The sequence below is a fragment of the Amblyomma mixtum genome, chromosome 7 (assembly GCF_055824585.1).
Source record: "Amblyomma mixtum isolate Tamu chromosome 7, ASM5582458v1, whole genome shotgun sequence".
Taxonomy (NCBI): Eukaryota; Metazoa; Arthropoda; class Arachnida; order Ixodida; family Ixodidae; genus Amblyomma; species Amblyomma mixtum.
Window position 1 is genome coordinate 58,137,342 of NC_143018.1, and position 16,959 is coordinate 58,154,300.

General features: G+C 46.7%; 1 protein-coding gene across 1 annotated transcript in view; it reads right to left on the reverse strand.

Annotated features, from left to right (window-relative positions):
* LOC149336174 (uncharacterized) overlaps positions 1 to 16,652 on the reverse strand; it is a 148,013-nt gene extending 131,361 nt beyond the window's left edge. Inside the window, exon 1 of the mRNA XM_089552686.1 lies at positions 16,551 to 16,652. The gene's annotated coding sequence lies outside the window, so the exon portion shown is untranslated. The remainder of the gene's footprint in view (positions 1 to 16,550) is intronic.
* Between the last annotated feature and the right edge of the window lie 307 nt (positions 16,653 to 16,959).

The window sequence follows — 16,959 nt, forward strand, 5'->3', positions numbered from 1 at the left end:
AGTCCGATTTCCCAGGTTTTATTTTAGTTGGTAAGGTTTGCCTGTAGAGGATGCACCACTGCATAAACACCCTTTTTGTGGTGAAGCTACCTTGTAGAAAGTGTGTGTGCGTACGTAAGAGAACATTGTCTTTCAAGAAATTCATCTCACTCTTTCTGAGTGCGTGTGTGCGTGTATGTCTGTTTGTGTTTGTGTGTGTGTGTGTGCGTTGGTTTGTGTGCATGTGTAACTGGGTGAGTGAGTGACTGGGTAGGTAAGTGGGTGAGTTAGCGTCCCTTACGGAAGTTTTCGTGCGACTCTGCCGCATCGCCTGCCCAACACTTTTTACATATCAACCAATTCCCCCAGAATCCTATTGCACGCCGTACTTAACTCACAAAAGTTGATAGTTATAAGACATTTTGCACAACATGAGTCGTTTTGTTTTCCACTTAGATATGCTGGAAGCGTGCGGCCGTTTCTTGCTGTTTGTTTGTTTGTAACCGCAAACGTATTCATGTTTCCGTTCACATGCATGCATAGGATAATTTTAAAGCCCAATTTCACCCATCCAGTTGAGTAGCTTCTCTGGGCAAAACAAGCGTGAACTCTCTCACTATTCAGTGAAAAGAGATGGCACAGCAAATAATAATACAGCACATTAAAAATGCACATAGCTGTCGTTCTCCCCATAGACGAACCTTCACAAAAACGAAAAAAGATGCGATACTTCAAATCAGTTTTTTTTTCTAAAACATCAACAAGGAAATCCTCGAGACGTCGCGGGAACGATGGAGGATGACGGGAGAAATCTGCGCAGGAAAATTTGAGCTTCGTTCCGTTCCATAATTTCCTCTTGTTTACGCGAGCAGATGCATCCCGTGAAAAGTGAAGAAAAAAAATAAACAAACCGCAGCGATATGTCGCCTCTGTTTTGTACTTTCGCTTGTCCACATATTTTCCTGTAGCCCAGAGGGAACCTGTACTACTCGTCTTGCCCGAAGCAAGTCATGCGTCTACATTTGTAATGAACACTCCAAGTGACACACACATACACCTGTACGAAACACGTTAATAAGTAATGAAAGGTTAAGGTCAGTGCTGCCTGAATCCGCCAGCTATATTGTCTTGAGTGCTTCCGCGTGCTTTTTTTCCATCTAGAAATGTTTACCCTCGATTCGTGGCGCGCGCATTCATTCGCGAATAGCCCGCAGCACCGCTTGCATTTCGGCGCTCAAGAACAGCTCGTAGCAAACATATAACAACACCACCCGCTCCGCTCTAGCCGAAAGCGCAATCTGCAAGGAACCTTATTCGCTCCGCAAACGATAATATGCGCGCGTTTGCGGCGAACAATCATTCCTCAAGACTCGAAGACGCAACACGCTCCCTTTTTACCCCTTTTCTTCCCTTTCCGTGCTAGAAAAGACGAACAAAACATTTCCGACCGGTGACGCGCCTTTCCTCAAATCTCGCTAGTGAGGGCCTAGCGTATTCGTGGGTCGTCTTTCTGACGAAAATCGAAGGCTGACATGTTGCTCGTGTTTCAAACTGTGTTCGCTTCTTTCTTTCTTCCTTTTCTTTTCTTCTCTTCATTTCGGTCGGTTTGCTCACGCACGTATGGACCTGTTTGCAGCAGCTTCGCTTATAACTCGTTCGCTCTTTGCGAAGCACCCTGCAAAGCTCGCGTGCGTGGGCGAAGGGAAGTGGCTTGCCCGAGGCGCCCCGGAAAGCCACCGACGAAGACAGCAACAGGCGAGTGGCGAAGCGCTGTTCGCTTTGTTTACACAGCGACGTTGTCGCACGTAGGACTAGGAGCGCGCGCTTTGCGTGTTGTACGTCCTGCGCACCCGCAGCCTACGGCCAAGACGCCCATCTCTTTAATCGAGTTGAATTTTTTTTTTGCAAATCGATAACTGCCATTTTTATTACGTTGTTCTCTCTAGTTATTTTACGGAGTGCACGGAATGATTCCACTGAAAAAAAGAATGTCTACCAAGGTTTCCAAACAGCACAGTCAATCGGCCCAATATTGCAAATAGATGTTTTCACTGGGGTCCTTTGTAGGACCGGGGTTTCCCAATATGTTTCCAATATTGGGCCTATCACCTGTGCTGCTTGGTTTGGTGGTTTGAATGTGAGGGTGTTAGAGGTCCCCTTATGAAAAGAAAAACCGGCTTCCATCCGTCTCTGTCACGATAAGGGAGATGGCCCAATTGCATCGTTAGGCAGGTGGCAAGCTGTCCACCATGACAGGTTGAAATGAAATTAATTGAAATGAAAGAAATTGCCACCTGCCCAGAACGGCACTGCACATCAGCTCATTGGTTGAGAGACAGCTACCTGAAGAACTATCTGTGCGAAAATGAGCCTCATGGGAGCAGGTTAAGAGCAACCAGGGTTTTACAAGCACCACTGAAGGCTGTGTATGAAACAGACACTCGCCGTGGCAGTGGCACATCACTAAACCGCTGCACCACTGCGCAAGGAAGGGAGTGAGGACTCCCGCGAACAAAGTAAAGAGAAGTACCCCCTTTGTCATAAGTAACCGAGCAAGAGGTTTTTGCTTCTGAACCGTATAACGGAACCTTACGGCACCCCTGAATACCGAAAGGTGTCAGAACATGGGGTCCAGGGTTCACCTTACTTTACACAGTAATGAGAGCTTAAGGGCTGCCACAAGCGCTTCACTACGCGGCTAAGAACCAAACCACGGTTGTCCGGTTACTTTTGGCAAACACTGTATTTGTGCGGCAAAGATCTCTAATGTCATTACGTTCTACTTTTGAGATCATGTTAAGCCCCGTCAAGCTTTTTGCCAATTTGTTAAGAAAAAAAATGGAACTCTCAGGATAGAATTATCTGAATTAGAACGCTCACCAGTAGAGTGGCCAGAGGTAGAATTCTCTGGGTTAGAACACCTTATGTGCACAGCTACAATCAGCCAACTGATTTCCTTGATAAAATAGACAAAGAAAGATTATACCGAAGCTTACGTAGAAAATATTGTATCTTACCACGTTATTGAAACAGATGGTACTCATTAAAATATCACCCAGCGGATGTGCAAAATACATCAACAGCTGCGCTAGAAATTCAAATTACTGCGTATCATAATCGTCCAGCGAGTTGTTTATAGGGAGTTCCGTTGGAGCAGTAAAGTCGGTCATTGTGAGCTGAAGCCCTCGAGGGCAAGAGTGTGGGTCGGTCCGAATTGAGCTCTGTGGGCTTCAAACTGAGTTCGGTCTGTAGTCCGGAAGTTATGGTGCATACAACGAGCGCGACAAAGTTTGCTGCTCCTAACGAAGGAGATCATTACGGAGGACGCCTCCAGCGATGTGTGTTAGTGACAACTGTAATGGTTTTGACGTAGCTAAACCGAGTAGATGTGCGAAAGCATATGTTAAGACTGGTTGGCTTAAGATTTTGCTTTTCTGGGTCGTCGGCACGTCTGGCGACGACATTAGCCTCAGGTTGAGCTCTGATTGAAGTTTAGCTAATATGACCTGTTCGCTTTGAGGATGGAGGCTGATGAAGACGACGATGAACAATGCTAAGTGCGAGAGTGTGCTGCACTTCAGCATGAGGTGTGACCGGCTGCGGCGATAGCCTAGTGCTTTCTGGCAGTCAGTGGCCAACGAAGCTGACCTGTTCCCACCGCTGCGGATTCAAATCCCATTCGCGGCAATATTTATTTATTTATTCAAGGTGTGCTTCAGAGATGGCCCGGCGTTTGCAGCTTTGGTCGTGAAGTGAAGCTTTCGCTCTTAAAATAAATGGTGGCCAGATGAAGAAAATGAGCTGTCCAAGCGCGCAGTTGCAGTATGGACACCGACAATGCGCAACAATTGACCTTGTTATTATTGTGATGGCCGCTAGCATTCATGAAACATTAGAGAGAACACGAAACATGAGAGTTCGTTAATATTCAAGAAAAAAAAACCTTCTTCTCTATTCCGAGTGGGATCAGAACCCACCCCGACGCAGATAAAAAAGTCTGCTTGGCTGACGTCTTATAGTACTGAGCTGTAAATACGAGGCTACGGAGAGTGCGGTTGTTCGTTATTTTTACACCTGAGTAATAATAATAATAACACCAATGGTTGCACTATACGCGAGGTTATAAATCCAGCGCTAGGGCTGAAGGGAAGAATAGCAGACGGTTTAGCATGGCACTTAAGGTCCTTACGGGGTAGGGGCTTTTCACGTAAAGGCCTTTGCCAGGAACGTGTTTATCGTGAAGGCTTTCTCCCCAACAGCCTTTATCAAAAAGGACTTTCTTTGATTTGAACGGCTTTGCACTGAAGGCATTCATACTGAAGGCCTTCACCCAGGTCATCTCGCTGGTGAAGGCTTGCCAGGTGTGCACATCTGACAGGCTGCCCACAACCCGGTGGGCTTCCATCGCGTACACAGACAAGCTTCAGACACGTACCCCCTCTACCAAAAGTAACCGAGCAACAGGTTTTTGCTTCTCAACCACACAACTGAGCCTCTACGGCACCCTTAAAGACCAAAAGGTGTCGAAACGTGGGGACAAGGGTTCACCTTACTTTACACAAGTTGAGAGCTTAAGGGCTGCCTTAAGTGTTTCTCAACGCGGCTAAGGAACAAACCACCGTTGCCTGGTTACGTTTGGCAAGGACGGTACATATGCCCGAAACCTGCAAGTGCGCCTAGTAATACTACCGCACTAAAAGCAAACGAGGGGGGCCAAAACACCTGTTCGAGACCATTTACAGACGTAGGGAGCAACAAACAACATCCGAAAATCTGGTCTTCCGCATAGTTGTAATACCATTGGCATTACAGAGCATCCTCCTACAGATCTTCTAGAAGGTTCATTCAGTTGTAAGTTGTAGCCCCGTCCTGTCCTCATCTTTCTGTGTCCTGTTTCAACGCTACGTTTGTTCGTTGAGATTATGTATGACCAACTGGCCCCACAGTGTACTCTGTTAAACTTCTAGAAGGTCCCCAATTTATTTATTTATTTATTTATTTATTTATTGCAGTATGCCGTGCACGTTACTTTGCGTGGTCATTTTTGTTACCGGCCTATGGTTTCGATTTCGAAGGGCAAACTTCTCAGCCCCCCTCAGGGAGACCTATGTGGTGTAATTCAGCGCACGAAACCGAGAGGGTAACCGCGGTCTTAGCCTAAATCGATTCTTTAGTTTACGGTGCAAACAACGAGCAAAATTAAGGGGTCCTTGTTGGATTCTCTACGAGCCACGGTAACGAATCGGTGGGCCACCGTGACCTGGTGCATTAAGATATAGAGTATACGAAAAAAAAAAAGTCAGAGACCGATCGTTTACGAGGCAGAACAGAGTCTATCGTCTGGAGAACAGGCAACTGAGTCCTCATGTAGGAAAAGGGCAGAAAAAACTACTGCGAACCCAGCAGGGAATGGATGGCCCCTGGGGTATCGAAGGGGCACAGACGGCACTCCTCGCATGAGAAGCGTCTTTCTCGTATCGTCTGTTTCGAGCTTTCCCTCCAGTTTCCCAGGGGACGCCACTAGTTTGGCGCTGTCTCTGTGCTGACGCTTGACGTCAAATAAAACAACTAAAAAGGAGTTGCGTCTACATACGCTCGCTTTGTACCGCATAGAGATGAAAAAAAAAATAGACTGTAAAAAAGAAGCCTTGCCAAGTTGTCTCAACAATAAGCTCAGTGGATCTTGTGCATACAAACAGAAGTACACGTTGTACGGACATAGTTTTATTGGGACTGGAAAAATTACTGTATATCATAGACGAAAGAAAAGTCAGGAGAGGCCCTCGCTATGCGAGCTGCACGCCACAAAGTCTGCCGGAAGTCACGCGCTTTCGCAAGGACTGCTGGGAGTCTTTGGCCGCCGGCGCAGCCAATGGTAACGCTGGGCTCAACGGCATCGTCTGCTGCACTATCTGCTGCGCATGCTCAAGCCAGCCGAGACGGCGACCAACTAGCGAGGGGAGCAAGGGTGCGCGATCTTCAAAAAATGTGACGTAACAGCCTCTATTGCAGCCTCTACTGGGTTCTTTCTTTCCTCCATGTTATAGAGACATATCCAACGTGGACGTCGCCATCGCTCGTTGAACTCTCGCGTGTACCTAAGTGAAGTTCAGAGAGAAATATGGCGACACCCAGCGTTGGCCTTCTGGAGATATCTAGAGACTAAAAATATCCCAATCTTTCAGACATTCAGCCTCATGGTCTGGCGTAAACACACATTATTTCTTCGGTGGATATTTTATTAGACTTTGCTCTTTCGTGCTAAATGATTCACGGAAAGTGCGCAGGATTGTCGCTTTAGCAGAACAAGCAACACTGACGCTTTGTACTAACTGGCTGCCCCTCAGCTACACTGAAGTACAGTCGCGAGTAAAAAAGATTAGCACACATGACGGAACACCGGAGCGCCGGAATGACGCCTGGCGCTGCGGGTGATGAAGAGGCTGATAACGAGAGTGCCGGGCCGTCCCCATTCTACAGTATTAGGGGTGTTCAATGGACTGTCACGGACCAGCAGAATTACTGGCTAAAAGCAGCGCTATCATCTATTGTTCCCGCGAGTTCGTTTTGACAAACCATCGCGGACATAAAAAAACAGTAATAAAAAGAAGCCATCTTTGCTCACGATAAAAGACAAAATAAATGCCGCATGCACAGTCACGTAGGGTCGGCACTTCAACGTTCGGGTGGTGTAGGCTTGATAAAGCTTACTTCCTGCCGTCCCCCCTAGGCTGCAAACATGGAAACGGCCCGATAGGCAGGTCTCCGAACCGCAGCGCCGTGTGGTGAGATATACAAATTCTGATCTCCAGTGATCTGTGCTAATATTTTTTGCTCGCGACTGTACCTGAAAACTTTAGTGTCCCTTGAATGTAGTACGTACTGGGATTTGCGAGGATGAGCCGACAAATTTTCGGACTTTTCCGGCCGTAGAGAAGAAATCACAACTCTGATAACAATAACAATAATGATAACACTCACAGCTCAGGGAATTACGGCCATTCTGGCACGTTGATTCCACGTGGAGGCGTTTCCTTTCCCCACTTTCTCTCTTTATGTATATCTGCCTGTCTGGCGAAACGAAAAAAAAAATGTTTTTCAAAGTTTAACAAAGAAGCGCTATGCTACTCGGAAATTGCAATACCTCGAAAATGCTTACCTTTACTATAACGAAAACCCGTGCGCATTAATTCAAAGAACAGGTCTGACGGGCCAGGAAGCTCAAAGCAGAACGGAGAAAAGCAGAAAGAAGGGAGAAATTAGATTACTGCCGCTCCAGCAGACGTTTCAGATCACTAAGAATAGACAAAAAAAAAATCACACTTTCTTTTTACATTGGTATCACACATAGAGTTTCTTACTATTACCTAGAGGGAAAGCTGGCGGCGCTGCACTTCAGCCACCATGGACGCCCAAAGCATCATGGGGCGGTGAGCTACTTGTTGCGAGACAGTCATAGTTTTTTGGGAACACGGAGTGTCATTACTAAGATGTTTCATTCCAAAAACGCTGTCCGTGTGTGCGCAGACGACTTTCGCGCGAACGCAGTGTGCAAAAGCCATAGTAGTGAAAACGCGACAACAACGACGCCAATAAAAGGTTTCACTTTTCCGAAATGCCATTAAAAAACCTCTTATAATATTTAAGCAACAACATCTTTTTTGAAAACATATTTACTTTTAAAAGTGCGCCTGTTAATTACGAAATATTAGTTTTTATAGTGTTCACTACTTGGCCAATAGGAGAGCGAGTCGTCTCTTATTTTGGGCAAACTTTGCACTTAAATGCTTTTCTGCTTGTTTGTTGCAATCATTAGACCAGATATTGAATGTTAGGACGTTTGTAATTAACAAACAATTTTATTTTTTTATTATTTTTTGGCCAAAAGTTGCAGTTCCGCAACAAGTAGCTCACCGCCCCATGATGCTTTGAGCGCCCATGGTGGCTGAAGTGGTCTCGAGGGGTCGCCATGCAAACTCCCCTAGACGGGCTGCCAGCTTTCCCTCTAGGTAATAGTAAGAAACTCTATGGTATCACAAGACCAGTGGAATTAATGTTTGTTTCTGTGGTAATACTTATTCTCTGAGTTCCGTTTCAGGTAACTGGAATGGAAATTTCGGAAGGGAAAGTCGATGAGAGTCGACGACGCAAGTCAGGCAGAAGAAGACGAACTCATATCAGTGAACAAATTTCAGGCAATAAAGCTTGCAGGTGGGCCCGTTTCTTTTAGTGGACGATGGCAGTAGTACAATTATTCTTCTTATGTCTATACATATACCACCGCAGAGACATGTAAACCACAATGCAACGCTACCCAAGATACTCAAGAAACGCTGTACTAAAGGACTTTGCATGAGTTAGGAATGAAAAAGCTTGTCACTGAGTTAGATAACACCGCCCTTGAAAATATTTTGGTGGTGCTGAGTAAACATGAATAATCATGCTACGTAGGCAGTCAGTGTATAGCCCATTATACATCATCTTGAGCCACCAAATGTTATCCGGTTGGGATATATTTTCAGCATTTTAGATATTTCTCAGAAGCGCGTCATAACTGCCTGCAGTGAATTCCAATCCCAATAGGTGATTATTTATCTAATTTCGGATAAATTTAGGATAAATTATTTATCCAACATAGGGACTTTACAATACTTTCAGCATCTCAATCGCTCTTCTTTTCACCCGTTCCTGCTGTTAGAAGTTGTTTTAAAACAAACCATCACATTCGAGGCCGTTTCAACCTATCGAGCTTGCAAAACAAGCAGAGGAAAACACACAGTCACCGAAATCATATCAGAGCTACAAATCAACCAATCTACCAGAAGTACCAGTTAAAAATGAATTTTAGGGTCATTTTACAAGACTTGCATGATTTGGCTCTTCGCAGAATTTTTCCGACTTTAGAACATTTTAAGTGCGTTCATAGCGCTTTGTGTATGAGCATTTATCAACGTTCACTTCGCTCCCAGAAATGTTGAGGCAGCGCCTGAAGCGAATAGTTTCGATTCCTTAAGGCTTTTATAGCGAGCTATAAAATTCTTACGGCAAAGCGAATCTCGAAGACTCATTGTCTTAGATGTACGTATATGACTTTATTCTTACCGAGCAATCTCTGTTCATGGCTAGACAGCTTCCCGCTCAGAGTTTCACGTTCTCTATTTCTCGTTTTGAAAGTTGTTTTTACTTCGACTTCCATCCGCAAAATTCCCGCAGAAAAAGCCTCGACATCAGCGCATCGCGAATCACATCCACCTCCGGCGCGCCGTCGTCTTCGCCGCAATACTTCGCGAGCTAGAACGAATGCGTTTACATTTCTTTGGCGGCCGCCGCCAGACGGCGCGCGAATCCAAACCGCAGTCATTTATAATACACGACGCACTCCTAGAGGCCCGAACTCCACTTCAGCGTCGCCGAGGCTTCGCTGGAGTCGAGCGCACAGCCAGCCGACAGACGCTGGTTCTACTCTTCGGAACGCGCAGTACATGCTACGTGGCATTCCCGTTCGCTCTGCTGAGAGCGCGTTTTGTGGGTCCTTCTGGAATTCATAAAAATAAAAAGCGCTAGGAGGAAAAGGTAGTTGTCATAAAATATAGTCGGCGAAGCCTTACTGCATAGCCACTAAGTGTGGCGAGGTGCCGTGATGTTCGGAGTCACCAGATTGCTTCCGCTATTGCGAGCGTCTTTTTTTGTTTCTAGTCATTTTTACTAAGGCGCGATGCGCGTGAGGCGCTATGCAGCATCAAACGTATTTGTAAGCACTGCACGATTCCGAACTCTCACTCCCCACTACCTTTTCATTTTCCTCGCTTTTTTTTTTACTACAATATTTCTCCAAAGGAAAAGTGTAGCGGTAGCGTCCAGTTCTAAACTTCGCAGCAGCTGTTACTCGATATAGTAAATGAAGGAAGTTAAGAGTTGGAAAGTGCAAAGAAAAAAATCAGGAAGAGGTCCTGCCGCACTTTCTCTCTCTTTTTTTAATTTGTTTACGTGGCTCGGCCCAGCACATTTTGCCAATCCAGCGATAAACTAGGACCGCGAGTCACTGCCTCGGAATAAACACGACACACTGTTGTCGAAAAAGAGACTTTTCCGTCTCCCGTCGCAATGGTGTACACGGCGGCTAGTGCTTAAAGCGATGTTGCATGGTCCATGCAATTTTGTTATCAATTCAAATCGACTCCCTGGCTCTGTCTGACCATTTTGATCTTCGTCCAAGTGCAAAAGATATTTATGGCCGCGAAAATTTTGATTTTTAAATTTTCCCGCCACTCGATTCAGGCTCGTGACGTCTACAGCAAAACGGACTCCGTGATCACCGTTTTGACGTCTACAGCAAAAAGGACTCCGTGATCACCGTTTTTAACGGCGCATAGAGGTCGCTCTCTAACCCCCGACATTCAAGCACTGCCGCCAGTCATCGGCCTAGTGGAAATATAGGCAGACGCTACGTGACCTTCTCATGGCGAGACGGCATTGTGGAGGCGCAGTGGAGAGCGATGTACCGCACGCTGTATGATGCAATAACTTTATACGGTTTTTCATACAAATGCCATACAGTTATCATACATTTATCATGCAGATGTCATTTAGTTTTGCGAAGTCATACATTTGTCACACATGTCATACAGTATCGTACAAATTGTATAATATTTTTATGGCGAAGCCTGTATGAGGTTACTGCACCATACAACTAAGGTTACGTAAAAGGGCAGTGACATTAACGTAATGAACGAAAGCAAAGAGAAAAAAAAGAAAACCATCTTATTATGCGAGATTATCGTCTAGATTAAGTTGGTCTAGAATGAAGCTTGCAAGAATGTTGCGTATGGCAGAAATTACGAACCTCGTTGCTCTGTCGAGTGGAGATGTTGTAAGTCAATATGCGCCAGAGCTGAAGTCGATATGCGGCACTTGTCAGCAGCGGATATGTCGCCGAATAATCCTTCGTCATATACGACTTGGACACAGGGACTGCATCATCATCGCTCACTCCTAGACTTTATTAGGTCGGCCGACCTTTCTCAATTCATTTAACCATGTTTATTGTGTTAAAGCACTAATCCGGAGGCTCAGAGCCTTTCAAAATCGTATCTTGTATGTGCACTTCGGGAGTATACAAAAAAAAAAAGAGGCAGAAAAAAAATCACATCAATATCCACGACTGGGAGTCGAACCTGCGGCGGCGCAAACCGATCAGCTTCAAATGCCTCTGTGCGAAACCACTAGCATATTTGTTTTCTTAAACATGGTACCTGTTACAGCGAAGCAATGCCCTATGTACGGTGTCAGTCACACTTAGAGGAAACACGGCTCTGCGTGTGCGCAGCCATGCAGAGCCGTGTTCACGCTAAGTGTGATTGACCCTGTACATATACTATCCGGAGCCCTTCACTACGGCGTCCCTCGTAGCACGAGTCGCTTTGGGACGTTAAGCCCCCATAAACCATGTACAGTCGGGGACAAAAGTCTCCGGGCCACGTGTTCCTCTAACGAAGCCGATACCTCTGCTATTAGTCGGCGGCTGGAGACCAAACTTGTGGAGGTAAAAGTTAAATTTTTGTTCTTTCTTCTCCACAAGTTCGGTCTCCAGCCGCTGTCTGATAGTAGAGCTATAAGCTTTGTTTGGGGAACACGTGGTCCGGAGACTTTTGTCCCTGACTGTACAAAGCATGAAGAAAACCGAAGACCCCTATCGTTAAACTGCATCATACTCTCGCGCTGTACATCGCAGAACATCGTCTTCATCGACTTCCGTCTGCGAGGCGAACAGTTAAGCGTTTTGTGTGTGTTTGTGTGTGTGTGTGTGTGTGTGTGTGTGTGTGTGTGTGTGTGTGTGTGTGTGTGTGTGTGTGTGTGTGTGTGTGTGTGTGTGTGTGTGTGTGTGTGTGTGTGTGTGTGTGTGTGTGTGTGTGTGTGTGTGTGTGTGTGTGTGTGTGTGTGTGTGTGTGTGTGTGTGTGTGTGTGTGTGTGTGTGTGTGTGTGTGTGTGTGTGTGTGTGTGTGTGTGTGTGGAAAGGAAATGGCGTAGTAGCTGTCTTACAGTTCGGTGGACACCTGAACCGCGCCGTAAGGGAAGGGTTAAAGCAGGAAGTTAGAGAAGAAAGAAGAGCCCTAGTGGAGGGCTCCGAAGTAATTTCGACCACATGGGCATCTAAACCGTGCACTGACATCGCCCAGCACACGGGCGCCTTTTGCGTTTTGCTACCATCGAAACGCGGCCGCGTTTCCTATTTCCTCTATAGGACAGGCGCATAACTGTGGACATCTCAATCGCGCTTTGAGGTATGTGGCGGTAGTGTCTACCGGCAAACAATCGTGCTTCCGCACAATATTTCGTGCTTAGAAAGGCTAAACCGGTGGTCATTTTTTTATTTTGAACCATTATTACATAACCTCTCTACGCCCTGAGGCACAAAATATCGCGTTAAAAAAGTCACTGGCCGCAGAAGCGGGCCGCGCAGTGACTTGGGTGTTAAGGCAACGAGTTCTGTGTTTGCAAAAATTGTCAAATATTCCAACTTATTCAACAGCGGAAATTTTGTAGATAAAACCATCGCCGTCCTCTCCATTCTGAGCCGCTCCGCTTGTGCTCAGTCACGTATGCGATTGCAAACACCACCGTCATGGTAGGAACAGCACCGCTTCGTAATTTCGTATTACTGGTTATATTGCCTCAACGATAAAAAAAATAACTACATAGGAAGGTAATCGCGAGGAGGAAAAAGCGGAATTCGTTTCATGAATAATACACACAGCTTGTCACGTGGGTAGTCAGGACAGCTAAGGCAACTGAAACGTCATATTCGCCAACTCATTTGTCACAGTGAAATTCGTACTCGCTCTTCGGTTAGTATCGAGGAGAGGCTATATTGCCTGGTCCCACAGCGCTGAATGCAACACAATCGCGATGTTCGCGCATTTGAATTCGTTGTAAATACTCAAGTAAAGGACAACAAACAAGACTAAGAAAAAAAAAAGACCAAATACGTCACTTTGAGGGCAACAATTATTACTTGTAGCTGCTCCTTCGAAGCGACTCACTAATTTGGTGACAGACGCTGAGGTTAGACTGCACTTTAATTAGTAGTCTTTAACGTTGTCAAAAACTCTTATCATGTCCCTCAAGAAGGCGTCACGTTAACCGTGCCGGTTGTAAACAGTAGTCGTGGAGAAAAAAAACAAAAAAAAACACAGCAACCGATATCCAGCTTGTGAGTGCAAAGTACTAGAGGCTGGCTTCCAGAGCAGTCCAATTTCCGCGCATGCAAGAGAGATGCGCCTGCACTTCTGACTCGATTCTTCTCTTTCATTACTTCTCACAAGGCCTGGCTGAGGCGCCCATGGTGAGTAAGCCATTTTCCCCCCTTTTTGTTTTTCAAAATTTAACCTAGGCAAACCTAACCTAGTCTAACGAGCACGCTAGTGAGTCGTTTTGAGCCAGCCTATAAACGAATTGTCTCACGCGAGTGCACACAAGCAGACTACCCCGTGAAATCGACAACTCCCCTCGAATCACAGAACACACTGTTACGTAAACCAGTACGAACCCACCAACGCGCAGTTCGTAACGCTCCTGAGTCAAACAGCAGCCAATAAAGCATCGACGAAAACAAACCAAAATGCGGAGCTCAGGCCTTTTTTTTTTTTTTTGCCTCGCGTCGGCTTTTCCCCTAGACCTATACCACCATCTGCGGTGAGGCGCAGGCAGAACTCATTTTCGATGTCGTCGCGATTTGCGCGCAATTCTTTTCGTCCCCGCTTCGCGTGTTCGCTGAGAGCACGCTAAGGAATTCGAGCCGTCACCAGCGCGCTTCTGATCGATGCTACGCAATCCCAGCGCGCGTCATCTCCGGGAGATTTCCAACCTCGCCTGCTGTGCACGTCACGCCAAGAAGCACATCGAGATAAAGCACACTGCCTATAGAGTCACTCCTTTCCTTTTCGCTCTTTATTTGGTAACAGTTCATCCTGAAGAGGCTTCGCAGTCGACACAGGCGAAAAGGTTTAACTCTCCGAGCAGCCTGACGACGCGAGAAAATAAAATACCGTATTTTCCGGTGTATAAGACGCACCCTTGTATAAGACGCACCTGCCATATATGCAAGCTGTCACTGAAAAAGTTCGTATATAAGACGCACCGGTGTATAAGACGCACCCCAGTTTACCCAGTTAGGCTAGTGAGGCTTAATTAAACACGCTTGCGCGACTATCGCGAAATGCACCGTACCTGTGAGCAATTCTTAAGCAACGCTAAGTGATCGAAAAAGGCAACACTCACGCCATACCCGTCCATGTTTTAGCAAAAAAAGAAAGAAAAAACGATACATCTCCCCATATGTCCATAACATTTTATTTCTACTTGAAAGCTTCCAAGTCTTCATCTTCAGATGCGCTATCAAAATGTTCACCCATTTCTGGAAGCAACTCGGCTGAAACATGCATTACGTACACGGAGCAAAAAAAGTTGCAAAGGGTGACAAAAAAGAACGGCCGCTTGTCTTGACAATGGCGAGAAGCGCGATTGTCACCATCTTTTGGCGCTTCTCATTACTTTTGCTTGGGGCCTCCGAAACAGCCGCGCGTTTGTGATCCCGGAAGTCGTCATCCCCGCCGTTTCATGATAAAGATCACCTAGAATGTCGCGCACCGCGGTCCTGGTATTGAAGTATTAACCGTGTTACAACCGCGTTATTGGTAGTGATATTTTTAGGTGAAAAAAGCTTTAGCATGAACCGGAGTAATCGATGAACTCGCTAAAAGGAAGATGAAAAATTCGCATATAAGACGCACCCTTGTATAGGACGCACCAGCAAGATTTTCGGAAAAAAGCCGCGTCTTATACACCGGAAAATACGGTATTCATTCGCGCCGCAGGCAATCTATTGCGGGATGAGAACTGTGTTATGCGGTGGGACTGCGGAGAGATGATTAGGTGCCAGTATGATAAATGCAGTATGATAAATGGTAAAAGCATAGGTGTAACTTGGTTTCAGCCTTGAAGATGATAACGCGCGCATATGCAGATGGAGTCGTTCGCTTCTTACCCTTTCCCCTCTCATACATTAATGGGTTTCGGTATACCGACGTATTCGGCTCTGTCCGTTCGACGACGGTGTGACGTATGAAAGAACATTTACGTCGGGTTACACCAAATGGCAACGCTGAAAACTCGTACCCCCTTTACCAAAAGTAACCGAAAAGCAGGTTTTTGCTTCACAACCGCGTAACTGATGCTTTACGGCACCCATAATTACCGAAAGGTATCATAACATGAGGACTAGGGTTCGCCCTACTTTACGCAGATTCAGAGCTTAAGGGCTGCTGTAAGGGCTTCGCTACGCGGCTAAGAAATGAACCACAGTTGAACAGTTACTTTTAGCAAAGCCTGTACATTAAAGCTTGCCTGCTATCGTTACATCACGCAAACGTAGCTGGAGCCCTCACTGTGGCACTTTTATTTTTATTTCTTTACAAAATCCTTTCTAGCATATGTCTAAAAAGCTCTACGCAAAAAAAGCCACATCGAAATACAATGCGACTCATTTTCACAACTAAACCTTATGTTGTCTTCATCTTGTGGCCCGGAATATATCATTCCTTCAATTTTTCTCACCATCACACAAGTAAGACAGCAATAGAGTAGTCAACTGCATGAGCTGTCTCGGTGTTATATAATCTACTCGTCAATAAAAGCACCGCTTGAGCGATATTACCTATGACAGTGCTGTTAAATGCTATAAAGAGGCTAACATTGAAAGCGTTGTGGAGCGCTGACGACTAAAACGCGCAATGTTTATTGAGTGAACAAAGAAAAACGTCACTGTGAGCGCAAGGCGTGCTCTTTACTTCAAACTCGACCGAACAAAGATCAAAGTACATACACGCTTCGCCCGCATTTCGCAGCACAGCTCACTTGAGCATCAATCACTCCAGAGTGCCAACACGTGCCAACACGTATTTTGTTTTAGCTACACAAAGGCACTGTCCGATATTATCGCGATAAAACTAGCGCCGATTACTGCTCGGCTTCTCTTTTCTTTGTTTTCGCGTTCCGTCTCGTTAAAACCGCATGCCACCCGACCGGCCAACCCAGTGTTGCCAGCCCGTGCTGGGCACTCCACTGCAATGCACCCCGCGCCATCCACAACCGGTCCGAAGTTCGAGAAATTCAAATCCCTACCACGCACTCACGTCGTCCCATCCGCTGCCGCTGAAGCAAAGCGATACGCTAACGAAAGCGCACGCGCCCTTGAAAAACAAGTTATAAAAGAAACATGGCGTCCAGGCGGCGCCTGCATCGAAAGACGCTGCTCGTCGGAATCGTCGTCTGCACAGCGCTCAACCAACCCACACATATTCGAGCAAAAGCGACGGCGAGCTGTATATGTAGATATAAAAGGAGTCCGCCCACTCGGGCCGCCTGTCATTTGTGCGCAAGAGAAAAGGGCGCCGCCAACGCCACGCAACCGAAGAAAAGAGGAAAAAAAAAAACAAACCAAACAATCTAGGGAGACGATGTGAGAGAAGACAGCCCAGCCGGCGCCGAAGCAGGCGGCGGACAAGCAAGCTCACCCTGTGAAGTCGTCTTCGCCGCCGGCACATCCCTGAGCGTGTGTGCGCAACACGTAGCCGTCTCTGCTGCCCCCTACCAGCGGGCCACGACGACTACGATCCTCCGACGGCAGCGCAACAGACTACTGGGGGCCCGTCTCTGCCGACACCGCCGCCGCCGCCGGGCCAGGGTCGAACCCTTCCTTCCCTCTCCGCCGGGCAACTCCCTCTTTTTTTGTTCCCTCCCTCCCAACTCCTTTTCTTTCTCTCTTTCCGTCTCGCCGTCTCCGCTCCCAGCCCCGGTGCGGCTCCGGAACTACCCTCTCCCGTTCCGGGTCGTCTCCATTCCTCGACACCGGGGGGGTGTGGGGCGGCAGCGCCGCTCCGGGAGGTGCGGTGTGAGCCCTGCGAAAGAGAGCCGCCGCACGAC